Raw genomic sequence first — 6,949 nt, 5'->3', positions numbered from 1 at the left:
TATGAATTGATACTATAAATAAAATTAAATTTAATTGAATCCTAAGGATTGACACATTTATGTTTAAAGTCAATAACTATTATTTCATGAGTTTAAGATTCTATGCACTAAAAAGTTATGTATAAAAGCTTGAGGCCACCCACACTTTATTGTATATTATTATATATAAATTATTATTATTTGTAACAATAAAACAAAGACTACAGTGGACAACACGTACAGTTTCACTAGCAGTAGAAACAGTCAACAACGTCAGGTCATTAATAAATAAATAAACCGTACGTATACAAATAATTTTGTTTTTATATTTAATTGATTTTCTTTTTATACAACTGTGATCTATGCTGGGGGTGGAGCATGTTGGGTTTTGGGTGAACACAATACACAGTGAACAAATGCAACGTTTTGCCCAGGAGTGGAATTCATGCACCCTTAGAGACCCGGCGTTATTGTGCACTTGGACACTTTGACGCATGTTTTCACTTACTTACCATGTCCACAGGTACAATCTGCAGCAATCCGGTGTAACAAAAAAGCAACACTAACTTCAACCTCAACAATGCCCATAGAGGGATTCACATGGGTTGTTAACAAAGATAAGATGTATTGCAGGAGTGTGGTATTGGATTTCATTAGACTGTACGGGTGAACCCAATAAATTGGTAACTCAAAATAAAAACTGGTGTCATGAATCTTACAAAGTCCATTAAAGGGATTTATCAATATATGCTCCTGATCAGGTTGCTCTGTTATACAAAAGGCATATTCATAATTCAAGCGCTGTGCACTACTTCACCACATTCATATGCCCATGTTAACAGAATAATGGCTTAATAATGGTTTTATAATGGCAACAACACCTTAAAGGTCCAATATGTAATACTAGTGTTTAAAATAGTTACTGCAGTACAAATTCAAAATACTGGAGAGAGTCGTCTCCCCCTCCCCCTCCTCCCCAGACTCAAAGTTCACATTGGTTGACAGGCTGAGACTGCAGCATTCCCAACAATGTTGCTATGCACTTGTCTTACATATCCCTTCACAGCACAGCGGAGTAGCTAACGTTAGATGCTGGCTATCTTGACAGTCATAAAAGCCCATGCACACGCAGTCTGTCATTGTGTAACCCAATGACAGACATACTTCCTTGGCTTAGAAATACAGTAGGAACCGCTGGAAACACAACAAGCTCGCCGTCCTTTCCACCTGACCCAAATAAACACTTTATCAAAGTCAAGTCAAAGTCAAAGTCTGCTTTATTGTCAATTTCTTCACATGTCAAGACATACAAAGAGATCGAAATTACGTTTCCGTCTATCCCACGGTGGAGACAAGACATATTAAACCAATTAGGTCCACAGACAAACATAACATTCAATTAAACTATATAAAAAGTAAAAATAAGAAGACATATACAATAAAGAAAATAAGAGCAGCAAAATTTGAGTTAAAAATGTGCAATTGTGCATGCAATAGACAGTTAGACAATAGAATGTTTATTAGATTAGAATTACGTCAACAATCGCTAAACACACTGCTAACTCACGGTCCTCTCTTCATGATTTACAGCCCCTCTCTCTTGACTTGAAATAACTCACTACGGGCCGCTGAACACGCTGCATGTTGTAAACAGCCATGGCTCGCTTGCCTGGTACTCCGGTAACGTTAGCAGTTAGCAGGGTTAGCATGGCGGTGTTAGCGAGGACCAGTCAGGATCACTTTGCTGACTGTGTCTCAATTGTTTTTGTGAGTAATCAACTCGGGTACTCTAGCTATGTAATTCGATGTGAGTAGTTCCACAAATGTTGAAATTACATAAAATGCCGTCCCAAGTAGCTATGATAATTAAGCCTGTTGTTCACATTACTGTACATTCATTACAGTGAATATATTACCCATTGGACCTTTCTCCTGGATCTCTCTTTTACATCAGATATTGAAGAGAGTCTGACTGCATCCTTCCACAGTGGCCGTGAAGCCAAGCTATCTGCTGCTGTCTAATGAGAACGGAGATGAGGTGTGAAAAGAGCTTTCTGCAGAGCGCCATTCTGGATTTGTAAGTTCAAAGTCCATTAAATGTTTGTGTTAAGACAAATGAAGTACATTCACTAATATTGTAGAATATAAGAAGGTTTGAATTGAGTCATAAATAACGTAAAAACATGATTTGCTGATGGACTGCCAGAGGTAGCCTATTACAAAGACGATTTGTATGTTTTCTATTTTCAGAAAAATTGCCCTTACGTAAGTTTAAGATTATCCCCACCATCATGGCTGGACAAAAGCTCTGTGAATAAATTCCTGGCTCACACCCATGTGAGAAAGAGAGAGGCAGTTCTTCTTAACACGCAAGACACCATCTTTCCAGTCTCATCATTTCATGTGGATGGATTTCTTTCTTGTCTATCTGGAAATTTGGTCACAAAAAATACAACTAATTAACCTGTGCTTTCCAGCACAAAACTCTCAAAGAGACAAACAGGATTCCCCAAAATCAACTAATGTGTTGCATTTTTCACATCTGGAAGATTAAACTCAAGTGAAGGAATTGCCTCATGCTGGCATGCAAGCAGCACTTCAAAGCACTCATTAGATGTCTGCAAGATTGTTTTGCACTTTGAGGCAAACAAAAATATTATTTGGTTGCACACAGCGTACAATCTGATATCTCTTTGTGAGATAAGGGTGCCGGAGGACACAAGGTGCTATTTGCTTCCTCTGAATTAGACCTTTATATTATCCTTCAAGAAATTGCAAGTTTGTGGAAATTTTAATGATTCAGTGAGAAATGTCCCCGCATCAAAAGACGCTTAGAATGAGGTCCTACGAGGAAAATCTAACAACACAGAGAGTATGATGCTGCATTCGTGTCTCCGACTGCCCATCTCTGCTCCTGTTTTCTCCTCCTCCCAGTCCCTCTGGACTCTGCAGTGCAATCACCAACTTAAATGTGTATCCGTCTCAAACTCAGAGAATACAGCGTGTGGCCTAGTTTAATCTTTGGACTGACCTTATCCTTGCAAAAAAGCTTGCTTGTCTAAAGTTATAAGATCTGCAGTAAATCCTGTGGGTCCAAAATAATTTGGATACTCAGAGATGTATACAGTCACTTTGATGGCATTGAGTGTTGTTGTCATTGTGTAGATTGTTCCATGTATTTGCTTGAAATATATAAAAAGTAGATGATGACATTGTACTACAAACTGTCCACAAATGATGCATTGAGCTGGAAAAGATCAGGGACTGTAATACGGAGAAGAGTATTTTGTGAATGTATCTACTGTATGTATCCTGTTTTGTTAACACTGGGTTGAGTCTTTTTCTTGTAAAGTGTGGACTTTTACAAATCACTAACGCCATATGTTTTCCAGTGGGACTTGTCTTGAAAGATGTGTTCATTTCCAACCAGCTGATGGTGGGTACACACCATGGTAACAGTAATAGTAAGTCGGACGAGGCCCCTTAATGACTGAAGATCTACCTAAAAAATGTGTAAGAACAAAATTTAAGATCTTGTGAAAATTTTCCCAACCTTTCCTGTTTTTCATCTTATTCCATCTTTCTTATCTCTTTGTGTGAGTGCATTTCTCTCACCTTGCTCGCTGTCTATGTTCTCTTTACCAAATATCTTCCGGTTAGATGTTTGGGAAAAGGCATTGTATGCTGCTGTCAGTCAACTAGATTACAGCTCTGGAGGATCCTTATTGCTCACCTTCCGAAAATAAGTAGATGCCTCCTGACTTTGCCAGCTAGAAATATCTGTAGGTGTGTGTTCTTCCCGTTCTCGGAGGTTGTGGTACAAAAGAAAACATGAGAGACATAATTGGAAGACTAAATCTGAATTTGATCCAACAAAGCTGCAATTAAAGAATCCTCACACTCTATTACCCTGTAGATGCAAAGATCTAAAAAAGCAGAACACGTGTGCTTCAAACCCTTAATCCCTTTTCATTTTATTTGTTTTGCAGCTATGTTCATATATATATTTTTTTTTTTACATCAATTCTCTGTTCACCTGTCAACATCCCCACTGAGCTAGCTGTCAGCTTAGTTAATCGTGGCCTTGTGAGGTTTACAGTGTTTTTATGGCTAAGAGATGCATATTACTGCTGTAAGAGGCTTTGCTCTATCATTAGCACTATGGGCACACAATGCTTACTGCATGCAAAGTGATGATGGACAAGGAGCGTATAACTCCTCATCGGTTCAAAGTCAAACCATCAAAAAAGTTCAGTGTGAAAACCATCATGAAGCCCCTTAACGTGCTTGTCTCTATTCACTCCTAAAATTGTTTAGAATTTGATGGGGCACAGCTTCACTTGGTACAATTGTATCTATATAAAGCAAGTAGTGGCTGCAATGGTGTGTGTCTCAGTTAAGAGAGAGTGGAGGTGAGAGAGTGGAGGTGGGTTGTTGCATGGTCGTTCTTTTTGCCCTCTTGCTGCGTGTCAGGTTATGAGATTCTGAAGATGTGCAGGTGAGACCTGCTGAAGATGTGCAGAGAAAGCTAGGAGAGCAGTTTTGGGAGATGGGGGGCAATTAGTTTTTTTTTTTTTTTTGGGTTGAAATTGGATTTTATTTTTGTCCACTCTGAGACCTACGTCTTATCCTGCAACCCAGTCCTCCCACTCAATTTCCATCTCACCGTGCGAAAATTGAAGTGATATAAAGATGTGAGCTAGAGATGGAGAAGACAGGCAGAGATGGTTGAAAAGGAGGGCAAGGTAATGGCAAAAAGATGCATACAGCGAGATATTGGTGAGAGTGAGATGCAGGGCGAAAAAGGTGGCAGCACACAGATGTCAACATTTCCAGTGCACAGCAGCAAATGTCTTGACCAGATTCCTTATGATAGCCTTTTACTCATGTGAAGAAACAAATTATGTAGCTACCACACTCCAGTAAGTTAGTTTCTTTAAACTGCTCAGCTTCAAATACAAACTACTGAAAATGAATGCATAAGAAACCAGCAATTTACATAAATGGTAGTAGGGTACATAGCTTTAAAATCATGTATCTAATTTTTCTATGACCACTTAGTATTCAAAACGTAGGTGAAATGAAACAAAGCCAGCTGTGCTCACTCAAGTGGAAAGACAGACACTCATACATACATATAAATAGTGACAGAGATGGCTCATCATAGATGCATTACACTTTGTGATGTGATAACAGGGCGGTCAAACTAAATCTCTGTACTTCATATGCATTCCAAATCCCTATTTCTTGTAAGGTCTACAATAAAAAGTATTTAACAGATTCACCAGCATGCATAAAAAGAGAAGGAGAAAATCATTTGCTGAAAGTAAAGAGAGAAATCAATGAATAGAAAAAGGCCCTATTAGCAATGGTGGGACGAGTTGTGTTCATTTGGTTTGCATGTATAGGTCGACAGCCCATTAGACAGCTTTAAAAGGAAATCAGATTCTGGCCTTCCTCCAAAGACATTACGGGATGGGGTCAGGCTGAAGACAAACTGGTAATTGACCAATAGATTCAGGTAAATTGTTGGTCCCTGGAAGAAACAACAATTTTGTTAATTGCATTTTTACCACTGGGTGAGGGGATTTTGGATTGCAGGTGTACAACAGCAATGACAGTTGGCCGCAATGGGCCCAACATCTGACAGTCCTATTACTTCTACTTCTGTAAACACATGTCTACCAGCTCAAACGCAAATAGTCCAGTAATGCAGTTAGTATAAAGTATTCTGGCATGTTGCATTGGAAAAAAAACAACAGCCTAGAACGTTGTAAATATAAACACAGAGATAGGTTTGGCACATTCTAACAAATTTTAAAAACAGGTGGTAATACGTTCTACATAAATAAAGGGTTAGGGTTGGTTCAGCTAGACAAAAACTGAAGTCAATTGAATACTAACAAACCCTCAGGAGCCACCTGTCAGTCAAACTAATGGACACTAACAATAGTAAGGTCAATGCTTTTTACCTCCACAGGGAGGTTGTGTTTTTAGTTTGTGTCTATCTGTAAGCAGGATTACGGAAAAAACTACTTGCCTGATTTACATAAAACTTATTGGAAACGTGTGGTGTGGGCTAAGGAAGAACCCATTACATTTTGGACCTGATCCATATTATGTGGCAGACACACTAATTCCTGATTTATTTTCGTCAAAATTGCAAGATATGGCATGCATGGCCTTGGCCTAGGTCTGCACTCTCCAAGCTCTTTTAGTTTATGAATGTTTTTTGTGTTACTGCAAATTGTACTTTTGTGTATCCTGCTAAGTATGAAGACATATTTGACCGTTATGTGGACAAGCATCTTGTAATTTAGTCCATTAATGCAGGCGGAATAGAAAAATCAAAATGATTGTATTTGTACATCTTAACAAACATGTCAATACATTAAGGAGTGTCTACAAGAGCATCTATCACAATATACTATATGTAAGGTATCTTTTACATGAACCATTACACATGATACATTTTTTTTCTGTATTTATTATTATTGGTAGTTATTTAGCAATTCCTTGAGATTGTGTTGGTTTTGAATGAAATACCGTTGCTTTCGTTTAGTCTGTGAAGGACCGTCAGTATGCTGAACACATCTACTAACCGCTCCGGACAATGGTTGTTTACCACACGTGCCAGTCATTTTTCAGAGACTAAGTGAATTCCAGGCTTGGTGCCACAGGACTGAGCAGGAACTTGGTCTCACAGTAACATGCAGGCTTGAATTTGATCAAAGTAAAAGAGCCCAGGCTAACCAATTACCGTGGGGAAATCTGATCTGCTGGTAACACACGCTGCACAGACCTGCCTGGAGACAGACCCTCCTGGTCAAACATGGGCCAGCAGCCTAGTTGATGGGTAGGAAGACGTGGGAGATGTGGATGTAGACCCTTCGCACTGCAGGTGTGACTTTGGACAGTGGAAGAATCCTGCTGCTCAGTTACAGTGATGAACGACTTTGCCTACTCTCTG

The 6,949-nt window shown here is 39.1% G+C and overlaps 1 long non-coding RNA gene across 1 annotated transcript in view; it reads left to right on the top strand.

Annotated features, from left to right (window-relative positions):
* The window catches only part of LOC116703420 (uncharacterized), a 9,036-nt gene extending 2,784 nt beyond the window's left edge, over window positions 1-6,252 (top strand). The window contains exons 2-3 of the long non-coding RNA XR_004335427.1: window positions 1,934-2,056; window positions 2,230-6,252. This is a non-coding gene — a long non-coding RNA (uncharacterized LOC116703420). The remainder of the gene's footprint in view (window positions 1-1,933; window positions 2,057-2,229) is intronic.
* The last annotated feature ends 697 nt before the right edge of the window (window positions 6,253-6,949 follow it).

The sequence above is a fragment of the Etheostoma spectabile genome, chromosome 15 (assembly GCF_008692095.1).
Source record: "Etheostoma spectabile isolate EspeVRDwgs_2016 chromosome 15, UIUC_Espe_1.0, whole genome shotgun sequence".
NCBI lineage: Eukaryota > Metazoa > Chordata > Actinopteri > Perciformes > Percidae > Etheostoma > Etheostoma spectabile.
Note: the sequence above shows the minus strand (reverse complement) of the source record. Positions and strands in the feature narration are given on the sequence as shown.